Here is a 14,150-nt window from a genome sequence, read left to right on the forward strand (position 1 = left end):
ATAAGTTAGATCATCATCCAACTGAACCGTGCTGAAATCCAAAACATGAGACGAATCCCCAATATACTTCCGGAGCATAGAAACATGAAATACCAGATGCACACTCGACAAGCTGGGTGGCAACGCAAGCTTATAAGCCACATCTCTAATCCTCCAAAGCACCTCAAAAGGTCCAATGAACCGCGGATTTAATTTCCCTTTCTTCCCAAATCTCATAACACCCTTCATGGGCGAAACCTTCAACAGAACCTTCTCACCAGCCATGTAGAACACATCTCAAACATTCCTGTCAGCATAACTCTTTTGCCTCGACTGTGCTGTACGAAACCTCTCCTGAATCACCTTCACCTTCTCCAAAGCATCCTGCACCAAATCTATCCCCAATAGCCTAGCCTTACCGGGCTCGAACCAACCAACTGGAGATCTACACTGCCTCCCGTGCAAAGCCTCATATGGAGCCATCTGAATACTCAACTGGTAGTTGTTATTATAAGAAAACTCTGCCAGCGGTAGAAACGGATCCCATGACCCTCCGAAATCAATGACACAAGCACGCAACATGTCTTCCAATATCTGAATAGTGAGCTCGGACTGGCCGTCCGTCTGAGGATGGAAAGTTGTGCTCAACTCAACCTGAGTACCCAGCTCTTGCTGCACAAACCTCCAAAACTACGAGGTAAATTGAGTGCCCCTATCTGAAACGATGAAAACTAGGACACCATGCAAACGGACAATCTCTCAAATATAGATCCCTACTAACCGCTCTGAAGAATAGGTAGTACACACCGGAATGAAGTGTGCGGACTTGGTCAGCCGATCCACAATCACCCAAATAGCATCGAACTTCTTCAAAGTCCGTGGAAGTCAAACTACAAAGTCCATAGTGATCCTCTCTCACTTCCACTCGGGAATATCTATCCGTTGAAGCAAGCCACCCGGTCTCTAATGCTCATATTTCACCTACTGACAATTGAGACACCGAGCTACAAATCTCACAATGTCTTTCTTCATTCTTCTCTACCAATAATGTTGTCTCAGATCTTGATACATCTTCGCGGCACCCAGATGAATAGAATACCCCGAGCTATGGGCCTCCTCTAGAATCAACTCCTGAAGCCCATCCACATTGGGCACACAAATCCGGCCCCATATCCTCAACACCCCATCATCACCAATGGTCACATCTCGGGAATCATCATGCTGAACTCTGTCCTTAAGGACAAGCAAATACGGATCATCATATTGGCACTCTCTGATGCGATCGTATAAGGAAGACCGAGAAATCACACAAACCAATACCCGACTAGGCTCCGAAACATCTTATCTCACGAACCGATTGGCCAAGGCATGCACATCAACTGCAAGAGGTCTCTCCCTAACTAGAATATATGCTAAACTCCCCATACTCACTGCCTTTCGGCTCAAAGCATCGGCCACCACATTGGCCTTCCCCGGATGGTACAATATAGTGATATCATAATCCTTAAGCAACTCCAACCACCTCCGCTACCTCAAATTGAGATCCTTCTGCTTGAACAAGTGTTGGAGGCTACGATGATCAGTAAACACCTCACAAGACACACCATACAAGTAATGCCTCCAAATTTTCAACGCATGAACTATGGCAGCCAACTCCAAATCATGAATGGGGTAGTTTTTCTTATGGGCCTTCAACTGACGAGAAGCATAAGAAATAACTCTATACTCCTGCATCAAAACACAACCAATGCCAACTCTCGAAGCATCACAATACACAATATATAAACCTGAAGTTGATGGCAAAACTAACATTGGAACTGTGGTCAAAGCTGTCTTGAGCTTCTGAAAGCTCTCCTCACACTCGTCCGACCATACAAATGAAGCACCCTTCTAAGTCAACTTGATCAAGGGCGATGCGATAGATGAGAATCCCTGAACAAACCGGCGATAATAGCCTGCCAAACCAAGAAAGTTGCGAATCTCTGTGGTTGAGGACGGTCTGGGCCAACTCTGAACCGCCTCTATCTTCTTTGGATCAACCTGAATACCCTCGCTAGACACCACGTGCCCCAAGAAAGCCATTGAACTGACTTAAAACTCACACTTGGAGAATTTTGCATAAAGCTTCTCCTCCCTCAATCTCTGCAACACAACTCTCAAATGCTCCGCGTGCTCCTCCTAACTACGCGAATACACCAGAATATCATCAATGAAGACTATGACAAAGGAATCGAGATAAGACTGGAACATGCTATTCATCAAATGCATGAACACTGCTGGGGCATTGGTCAGCCCAAATGACATCACAAAAACTCATAATGACCATATCGGGTCCTAAAGGTTGTCTTGAGAATATCCGAGTCCCTGATTTTCAACTGGTGGTAACCTGAACGGAGATCAATCTTGTAGAACACTCTCGCTTCCTGAAGCTGGTCGAATAAATCATCAATGCGAGGCAAAGGATACTTGTTCTTAATTGTTACTTTGTTCATTGTCTATAATCAATCATCCTCATAGTGCCATCCTTCTTCTTCACAAATAGAACTGGTGCACCCCAAGGTGACACACTAGGCCGAATGAACCATTTATCAAGGAGTTCCTAAAGCTGCTCCTTTAATTCCTTCAACTCCGCTGGTGCCATACGATACGACGGAATAGAAATGGGTTGAGTGCCCGGCACCAGGTCAATACCAAAATCAATATCCCTGTCCGGTGGCATGCCCGACAGGTCTGCAGGAACATACATCGGGATAATCCTTCACAACTAGAACAGAATCAATATTGGGAGTCTCAGCACCGACATCCCTCACAAAGGATAGATACGAAAGACAACCCTTCCCAACCATACGCTGGGCTTTCAAGAATGAGATCACTCTACTGGGAACATAATCAGTCACACCTTGCCACTCGATCCATGGCACACCCGATATAGCCAATGTGATTGTCTTAGCATGACAGTCCAGAATAGCAGGACACGGAGATAGCCAATCCATGCCCAAAATTACATCAAAATCCACCACACACAATAATAAAAGATCCACATGGGTCTCCAAACCCCTAATAGTCACCACACACGACCGGTACACACGGTCTACGACAATAGTATCGCCCACTGGAGTAGATGCATGAACAGGTAAAACAAGAGAATCACGGGGCGTATCTAGATAACGGGCAAAGTATGATGACACATAAGAAAAGGTGAAACCGGGATCAAACAATATAGAGGCATTTCTGTGGTAGACTGAACCAACACCTGAAATCACGGCATCTGAAGCAGCGGCATCTGATCTACCTAGGAGAGCATAGAAATGGGCCTGACCACCAACTGATCAACCTCTACCTCTAGGGCGACCCCTGTCTGACTGACCTCCACCCCTAGCTGGCTAGGCGGGTAGTGAAATAACTGGAGCAGAAGTCGAGGGCTGACCCCTCTGCTGAGACCGACCATCATGAAGACGAGGGCACTGCCTCCTTATATGCCCAAACTCTCCACACTCATAACAACTCCCCGGTGTTGGAGATGGGGACTGAAGGGAACCCCTGGCATCAGAATGACCAGTAGAAGGGCCTGGCATGGAAGAACCCTGCACTGATGGAGCACGGGACAAACTTTAGGCTGGGAGGGCACTGAGTGATAAGTGGCGCTGATGAGAACTGTGGGAACCATGACCCGATGATGCCCCACGATACCCTGGGCAAGCTGAATGAGCCTGTCTGAAGGGACGGCCTCTGCCGTGCTGGAACTGACCCCTCGAAGGAGCACCACTAAAACTACTAGATCCCCGAGGCCTATAGGCCTCCCTCTCCTCTCGCTCCTAGCGGCGAACCGACTCAATCTCACGGGCGATGTCAACAACCTCCTCGAAAGTAGCACCTGTCACCCTCTCTTTAGTCATGAGAATCTGAAGCTGATATGTGAGACCATCAACAAACCTCATAATATTCTCTCGATCTGTGGGAACCAACCAAACTGCATGACGGGCTAACTCGGAGAACCGCATCTCATACTGCGTCACAGTCATCTCTCCTTGATGCAACCAATCAAACCGCCTGCGCAGCTCCTCTCGGTGAGACTGTGGCACATACTTCTCTAGAAAGAGAACAGAGAACTGCTGCCAAGTAAGGGGCGCTGCACCAACAGGCCTACGCCTCTCATACGCCTCCCACCAAGTGAAGGCAGCCCCGGAAAACTGAAAGATGGTAAAAGCTACACCACTGGTCTCTAGGATCCCCGTTGTACAAATCATCCTCTAGCACTTATCCAAGAAACCCTGGGCATCCTCGCCCTCTGCACCACTGAAGGTCAGAGGCTGGAGTCTACCAAACCTCTCAAGTCGACGTTGCTTGTCATCTGGCATAACTGGTACTACAAACTCCTAAGCTGGTGCAACCGGCTAGGATGGAGGTGCCCCCGGTGTCTGGAGGCCCTGCACAACTTGCTCAGGTGTGCGAGCAACGAGAGTCTGGGTGCCTCCCCCGGCCTAAGAAGTAGCTGCGGCCGTAGTAACTGAAACTGCCTGAGCCAAACCGGTACACACTGATAATATCTAAGCTAAAGCCTCCTAAAGGTTTGGAATCACAATGGGCACAGCTCGTGCCTGAGTTGGTGCTACTGTAGCATCCACAACTAGGACCTGATCTTGAACTAGGGTAACTGGTGGATCTGTAGCTGCCGCCCTAGCTGCTCTGCCCCTACCACGGCCTCGACTGCATCCTCGACCTCTGGTGGCCCCAACTGGTAGAACTGGTGGTCATCCACCCTACCCGGTAGCATGTGTCCTCACCATCTGTGAGAGAATGGAATAATAGAAGTTTAGTATTCAGATCAACAAGTTCGCACGACAAGAATTTCAAGAATATGAAGAATTTTCCTAAATGTTCTGCAGCCTCTCGAGGATAAATACAGACATCTCTGTACCAATCCGCGAGACTCTACTAAACCGGTTCATGACTCGCGAGATCTATGTAACCTAGGCTCTGCCAACTTGTCACAACCCCAAATACCTGGTCATGATGACGCTTATCACATTACTAGGCAAGCCAACCCAACCATCAATCACATCGAGTCTCTTTTATAAAAACATCTTTCCAACATAGGTTTAAATACCAGTTTTCATAAGAAGTGTTTAAAATAGCTAAAATAATGCGAAAACCAATAAAATGTAAGACAACACAGCCCAAACATCTGGTAGAGACTCTAAATATACAAATCTGATGGTCTAAGACATAACAAGTCTAAAATGCGAGAAACAAGGATAAGAGGAAGAAAGCAGGGTTGTGGATGCCATGCAGCTACCTTGCAATCTCCAACAAACTCTGATAGTGTTGGGGACTCTCACTCTGCTGCTCGGGCACCTGGATCTACACACAAGGTACAGGGAGTAACGTGAGTACGCCAACTCAATAAGTAACTAAAGTAAATAAGGTCTGAAAGCAATGACGAGCAGTTAAAAAATCATATAATTTACTAAACGACATAATAACAGATCAACTCCACAATTTAAAACCAGCTTCGTCATAAAATCTTCAGTTTTAGTTTAAATACTTGAAATCATATACTTAGCAATTTTTCAATAGAGGCTTATTTTAAAAGAAGAGTGAAAACAGTGAAAACATCATAACAGGGACCCTCAGGCAAGGAATCACTAAGAATATGGCCCCTCGGGCAGCCTCTCAGTCACTCGTGACTCAACTCTCGTCACTCAGTACTCACTCTCAGCACTCGGCTTCGTAATATCTCATAATAATAGAAATCATAGTAACCGCTGCGGCATGCAGCCCGATCCATAATTTACAGTCGACTATGCTCACTAGGGGTGTGCAGACTCCGGAGGGGCTCCTACAGCCCAAGCGTCATATCGTTGCGGCACGCAGCCCGATCCAATATACATATTGCTACGGCGTGCAGCCCGATCCAATATATATGTTGCTACGGCGTGCAGCTCGATCCGTATAGGTATCGTTGCGGTGTGCAGCCCGATCCATAATGTATATATACATATAATATCCTCACTATTAGGTTCTCAACCTCTCTCAGCTATTACCCTCACAGCCTCTTGGCACAATAATAGAATTTAGGGAACTCAGCCCAAACAGTCCTCACAGTTAGAAGTGGAGTGATAAAACCAGTTTTAAACATTTAGACAGGTAAAACATGACTGAGGATAAGCTTTCAACAAGTAAAGTGAGGAAAAATAGTAAAACTTCCCCTAAGGATCTCAACAGGTCGGCACAAGGCCCCAAACATGGCATACAACCCATAATATAGTATAAATAGCTAAAGTACGAAATATCATGAGGTTCCAAATCAAATACGCGGTTTAATAGTCGCTACGGGACGGACCAAGTCACAATCCCTACCAGTGCATGCCCACACGCTCGTCACCTAGCATGTGCGTCACCGCATTTATCAAAACAAGTCAAATACTGGGGTTTGTACCCTCAGTTCTAGATTTACAATGGTTACTTAGCTCAAACCGGTGAAAATACTACTCCGTGACGCCTTTTCCCCTCGAATCGGCCTCCACTCGCGTCGAATCTAACTAAAATCAGAACGAGGACGTCAAAATATGCCAAGGGAATGAAGCCCAAGCGAAAGCAATCAATAAATGGCACAAATCCCAAAATTACCAAAACCCGACCCCCGGGCCTACGTTTTGGTATTCGATAATTTTTACATCAACGGAATCATTATCCTCCCACGAGTCTATACATATCAAGAACACTGAAATCGGAGTCCAAAATGACCCCCAAATCCCCATTTAAAGGCCTCTTAAACTCAAGCCCTAATCCCCAATTTTCTTCCTTAATTTCTACTAAAACCATGATTAAACAATTGAAAAATGACCTTAAACCCAAATAAATAAGCTTAGGGAACTTACCCAGCTGATATCCTTTGATTCCCTTTGAAATCTTATGTCTTAGCCTCTTTATCGTCTTCAAAATGATGAACTTAGCAAAATTTTGCGAAGAAGACAATATATAACTTCTGGCCAGGGATTTTCGCATCTGCGATCCTTTAACCGCTTTTGCAGTACCGCATATGCGGCCAAATCACCGCTTGTGCGGTCCTTCACTTAAAAGCCCACTGTCGCTTCTGTGCTCAGCCTTCCGCACCTGCGACTGGGACCGCACCTGCGGTTCCTGGCAGATCCTCAAAAATCCGCTTCTGTGGCTCCTCTCCCGCAACTACGGTCCCCAATCCGCAGGTGCGAAAATATCAGAAGCAACAAATTCAGCAGCTGCAACCAAAATCCAACTTCTCCGTTAACCTATCCGAAATTATCCCGAGGTCCCCAGGACCTCAACCAAAAGCACAAACATATCCTAATACCTTATCCAAACTTGTTCTGACCATCAAATCACCCAAAACACATCGGATTCAAGCCAAACTTTCAAAAAAATTCCAAATTCCACTTTTGATCAAAAACCCAACCAAACCACGTTCGAATGACCTGAAAATTTTCACACACCTCCCGAATGACCCAACGGAACTACTGCAACTCTCTGAATTCCATTACGACCCCTATATCAAAATCTCGCCTACCAACCGGAAATTGCCAAAATCTCAACTTCGCCAATCCAAGCCTAAACCTACTCCGAACCTCCAAAACTCATTCCGATCACACTCCTAAGTCCCAAATCACCTCTCGAAGCTAACTGAACCATCGGAACTCACATCTGATCCCTCTAACACATAAGTCAACATCCAGTTGACTTTTCCAACTCAACCTTTTTTAAAAGAGACTTAGTGTCTCAAACCTTACCAAATCCTTTCCGAACCCTAACCAATCAACTCAATCACATATAGAACCATTATACAAAGCAATTAGAAGCATAAATGGAGGAAACAGAATGGTAACTCATGAGACGACTGGTCGGGTCGTCACATGGAGACATGAAATCCTTTGGTAAACCAGTATAAAATGGAGAACCAGTCAGGAAAATACTGAGAAGAGTACCTACAGCCTGGCAACCCAAAGTTATTGCACAAGAATGTCAAGATCTTGATAAGATGTCATATGATGAGCTAAGAGGTAATCTTGTTTCCTTTTAGAAGACTAATTTGAACAGATGTGTACAAGAAGAAAAAAAGAAAACACTTGTGTTTAAAACAACATTAGCTAAAACTACTGAAGGCCAGGTATCATCTAATCCATTAGAATTAGATGACTATACTGACTAACACGTTGTTGTGGTGTAGGTAAATGCTAAAGTTAAGAACCTTCTGAATAATGCAATAAGCGGTAAAGAATATGGAAAGATCTCAAGTTGTGAAACCGCGAAAGAAGAAGAAGAAGAAGAAGAAGAAGATGGAGATCAAGAGGAAAACATAGCTATGATATCCAAAGTAGTATCAATCATATGATGAGAACAAACAAAAATGGCAGAAGAGGCAAACCAAACTTCAAAAAAGGCAAAACACTATATGAGAACTACCAGAATGATGGAAGATGCTATGAATGTGGTAAACTTGGTCATATTCAAGCAGAATGTCCTGAACTGAAAAAGAAAATCAACAGAAACTATCAAAAGAAGAAATCTTTTAGTGTATGGAGCGATGAAGAAGGATCTGATCATAAGGAGATAACCAACATGTGTTTCATGGAAATAAGAGAAAATAGTTATGAAGAAGAATCTGATCACAAAGAAGCACATGAATTAAGTAGCATGGAAGTCGAAGGAACAAATAAGGTACATTCACATGTGTGTCCTAAATATAATGAACTTCAAGAATTCGTTGATATTGCTCTCATAGATCTTAAATTTTTTTTACATAAACTTCAAAAGATTCAACGAGAAAAGAAAGATGGGAATTGAAACTAGAAGTATGTGAGAAAGAGACATGTTTCAAGAAGAAGTTCATGAACTTCAGTTGCAGCTGAATGGATTGAGAAAATCCACCAGCCGTAGTTCCATCAAATCAAACCAGTCGACTCTTCTTTAAAACTCTTCTAGAACAAAAAAAATTCAATCTATCCTCATGTATTCACTGTGGAAAAAATATTCACCTATCTAACCACTGCAGGTAGGTTTAGAAATAAAGGGGAGAAACCCCTTGAAAATTCTAATGCTCCTTATTATTTTTATTATGGAAAATTCGGTCACATATCTAATCACTGCAGGTATAAAAATAGCAAGAGTTAGGTCTGGCGACCTGAAGCAACAAATTTGGCAAACAGCTAGAAAACTAACTAGTTAGGACCCAAGTAGGCTTAGGTATCTAAAAATAATTAATTTATTGTTGTAGGAACACCTCAAGAAAATTCAAAAAGGAAAATAGTATCTTGATAACACGCGTTCCAGACACATGACATGCGACAAACAACTTTTCAAATCAGTCACCAAGTTTGATGGTGGATCAGTAACCTTTGAAGATAAATCAAAAGTGATGTAATTGGAGTTGGAAAAGTCCCTCTCAGTTCATCATGCAATGTGGACGAAGTCTATCTTGTAGATGAACTTGGATATAACCTGCTCAGCATCAGTCAACTATGTGACAGTGACTTTGAGATTCGTTTTAAAAAATATGGGTGGATTATCGAAGATGAATCAAGTAAAATCATTCTATCTGGAAGTAGAGATAGAAATGTTTACACCCTTAGTAATATTGATGTCATATCGGATCAGCTTTGTCTAGCATCCATAATTGATGATCATTGGGTATGACATAGAAAACTTGATCATGCTAGCGTGCATACTATCCAAAAACTTTCTAAATAGGGTCATGTCATTGGTCCTCCAAAATTAGTTTTTTTAAAAGATCATATTTGTGATGCATGTCAATTAGGTAAACAAACCAGATCTTTCAAAATCAAAGACATTATCTCTACAACAAAACCTCTCCAACTGTTGCACATGGACCTTTTTGGTCCAACCAGGATTGCTAGCATTAGTGGTAACAAATATGCTTTTGTTATAGCAGATGAGTTTTCACGATTTACCTGACTTATTTTCTTGAGTCATAAAGATGAAGCACTAAAGAATTTTAAAATCCTCTGCAAAAAGGTTCAGCGAGAAAATGGATATTACATCGCTTCCATAAGAAGTGATCATGGAGAATAATTTTAAAGTAGAGCATTTGAAAATTTCTGCAATGACCAAGGAATCTCCCAAAACTTCCCATCCCCCAGATCATCACAACAAAATAGAGTAGTGGAACACAAAAATAGAACTCTTCAAAATATGGCAAGGACCATGATTGCAGAAAACTCACTTCCACACAACTTCTGGGCTGAAGCAGTAAACACTGCATGTCATATCATCAACAGGTGTCTGATAAGACCTATTCTCAAAAAGACTCCCTTTGAACTGTGGAAAGATAAAAGACCTAACATAAGTTATTTTCATCCATTTGGATGCAAATGCTTCATTCAGAATAATAGAAAGGACAACCTTGGTAAGTTTGACCCAAAAAGTGACGAAGGTATTTTTCTTGGATACTCTCCCTCAAATAGAACATATAAAGTTTACAATAAACATACTTTATCTATTAAAGAATTTGTTCATGTTGTGTTTATTGATACTAACCACTCTTCGAGGAATGAAAAAATTCTTGATGATGAGGAAATTGCTATAGTTTCAAAATCTGTTCAAGTAGTTGAGGACACCCATGAAGAAGTCACCGATCACCAATGTCAGTCGACTGACAGTCACATGGAGAATCAAGAATCTCATGCACCAAAACCACCAAATCTTATTGAAAAAGAACCAACTACAGTCGTACCAAATGAATGGAAAAGTGAACCTAGATATCCTCATAAATTCATCATTGGCAAACCCCAAGAAGGCATGAAAACTAGAAGATCGCAAAAGCACACTTCAAATATTGCTCTCATCTCATAGTTTGAACCAAAAAAGGTAGACTAGGCCCTTGGAGATGATCGCTAGATAAGCGCAATGCAAGAGGAATTTGGCCAATTCGAGAAAAGTAAGGTACGAAAGCTCATTTCTAAACCTCCTAACGCATCTATTGTTGAAACAAAAAATGGGTTTACAGAAACAAGCTAAATGAGTTCGGTCAAGTGGTAAGGAATAAAGCAAGGTTGGTTGTTCAAGGATACTCTCAACAAGAGGGAATTGACTATGAAGAAACCTTTGCTCCATTTGCCAGGTTAGGATTAATCTATATTCTATTAGCCTATGCTGCTCATAAATATTTCAGACTTTTTCAGATGGATGTAAAAAGTGCGATCTTAAATAGATTCATATCTGAGGAAGTATATGTCAAGCAGCCCCCAGGTTTTGTAAATAAGTCATACCCAAACCATGTCTATGAGTTGTCTAAAGCTCTATATGGACTTAAACAAGCTCCTAGAGCATGGTATGAAGCTCATTCTTAGTCAACTATGATTTTAACGAGGTAATATTGACAATATTATTTTCATCAAACATTCCGACAGAGGTAATTTGATTGTACAAATTCACATTTATGACATTATATTTGGGAGTATTAACTCAGATTTAAGCAAGAATTTTTCAAATATCATGAAAGGAAAATTCAGGGTGAGCATGATGGGAGAGTTAAAATTCTTTGTTGGGTTACAAATTAAGCAATCCTAGAAAGGAATCGTTATTAGCCAAATAAAGTACACAAATAAGCTTATAAAGAAATTTGGTATGACAAATGCCAAAGCCATAGGGACTCTCATGACTCTGTCAACCGTCCTTGATGAAGACAAGAACGGTAAGAGCGTAGATGAAATAATGTATCGAGGTATGATTAGATCTCTACTCTATCTTACTGCAAGTCGATTAGATATTATTTTTAGTATGCGTAAGTGTGCAAGGTATCAGTCGACTCCTAAAGAATCCTATTTAACTGATGTTAAACGAATTATCAGATATCTAATAGGGACAATCGACTATGGATTATGGTATGAAAGCTCTAATATTTTTTACCTCAAAGGTTTCTCAATTGCAGATTTTGTAGGTGACAAAACATACAGAAAAAGCACAAGCGGAACTTGTCAATTACTGGAAAAAGCACTCATTTCCTGGCATAACAAGAAATAAAATTATGTTTCCTTATGCATTACTGAAGCAGAATATCTGGCTATAGGCAACTGCTGCACACAAGTTCTGTAGATTATGCATCAACTTTTATATCACGATTTTCTTCTTAAATCTATTCCAATTATGTGCAACAATACTAGTGCTATTTTTCTTTCTAAAAATTTTGTACATCATTCTAGAGCTAACCACTTGAAATCAAGCATCATTTCATTCGTAATTGTATTGAAAAAGTTGATATTGTGTTAGAATTTCTAAATACTGAAAACCAACTTCCCGATATTTTTATAAAACCCTTGTTTGAAGAAAGATTTTGTTCTCTTCACGATAAAATCAGCATATCCTCAATAAGCCTCTAATGCTCACAAGTTCCATATTTTAAGTGACTAATTTTTTTTAATCTAGTTTCAAAAATTATTTTTAAAAAACACCATCTGTGAAAACCTTCAATTGATATGATTACTATTTGTATGCATTTAATGTGTGATTGGTGGAGGGGTACTCCAAAAGAAACTTTTTCAGTTGTCTTTTCACACTTCTTACTCTAATCAAGGCAACTCTTTGCCACCCATCATTATCCATATTAGAAATCCATTCATTCATCTCTTACCATCTCTCATTCAGAAATCCTGATTTCTCATGGCCAAAGCCAAACCATCTCCATCTTTCTCTATGCCTCGAAAAATTCACCGGTTTAAATAGCTCAGCACACTGATGAACCTATTGACGTTGAGTCGTCAGAGGGTTCATATCACTAGGATTCAAAGATGAATCCAACGATTCTCCGGAGAAACCTCTCATTACTCAAAAAAGGGTCGGCAAAAGTTCAATGAAGTCGAATCCCAAACAATTCACATAGAAAAAAGGGAAAATTGAAAGTGTAGAATTTGGTCTTGAGGACAAGATAATCTTCTATGGTCCGAAAGAGAAATTCAAATATGTTACCTACAAAGGGAAGTCAATTGCTTACGGACGCACTATTAGTTTAAAATCTATGAAGAATTCTTACTATGATGTTATCTCTATGTTGAAACTTACAAACTCTTGTCTTTGTTTGCAACTGTTAGTGATACTTTTTATGAGGAACCTGTGCGTATGTGTTATGCAAATTTATTTGTGAATGACAAAGATGATTTGGAATTCATGGTACTAAGAACTCACATCATTCTTGACTCTTACCAGTTTTAAAAGATTTTCTCAACTAAGTTTCTTGGGTATAGTCTTTTTTTTTTTTTTTGCAATATTCATGGCTTAATGATTTTGAAGTGGCTTTTGAAGAAGCAAATGGTGTTTGTTTGAAAACACCCCTGATATAGGTCCTAAGAACCTAAAATTTAAGCATCATGTGTTAGCCCACATTATTGCTATCACCCTCCTTCCTCGCACTGGGTCCCTTAGCACCTTGTCTACCCGAGATGTGTTTGTCCTATGCTGCCTTGTGAATGGAAAAAACTATTGATTAGTTTGCATAGATACGTCAATACATGCTTGAGAGTATGTGGATGTCTCTTCTGCTGCTAATAGTTTGCCCTATGGTCTACTAATCTCTCATGTTCTGTAAGTGATGAAAGTGGACTTATCTCCCTTTGCTCCTAAAGTCATCTCTAGTACTTATGACAAAACAACATTTGCAATGATAGGATACACCTTGGTTGAAGGGACTTGGATTAAGAAAGACAAAGCCCCAGAAACTACAACCTCAACTCAATAGGGTGCTGGAGGAATTAAGTCTGAAGCCAGCCAACTTTCATCAACAGATTTGTTGCTGCTAATCCAACAAAGCATTGTAGGTATCAAAGATATGCTAACCATTATGCATGGACATGTGACAAAATCAGGGATGTGATGAAGGAAACTGGAGCATATGTAGCAAGACTAAAGATCAATCTTCAGACTACAAAGAGACTAAGGATTAGGGCTATGCAGGATGTTACTGATCGATTGGACAAAGTCTCCAAGGAGATTGATGCCTCTTATAATAGCTTCTACACTAAAGTAATCAACACTCTGAAGTATTTCCTTGGAAGGAGTTGATTATGTGGGATGTTTAAACTATGACTATTTTTGTGTGTGTTTTGTTAAGACTTTATATGTGGTGGTGCTTGCTTAGGCATATGGTCAACTATGGGCCGACTATGCCTACTTTTGCTTGACTATGA

The sequence above is a fragment of the Nicotiana sylvestris genome, chromosome 6 (genome assembly GCF_000393655.2).
Source record: "Nicotiana sylvestris chromosome 6, ASM39365v2, whole genome shotgun sequence".
In the NCBI taxonomy this organism is placed as follows: Eukaryota; Viridiplantae; Streptophyta; class Magnoliopsida; order Solanales; family Solanaceae; genus Nicotiana; species Nicotiana sylvestris.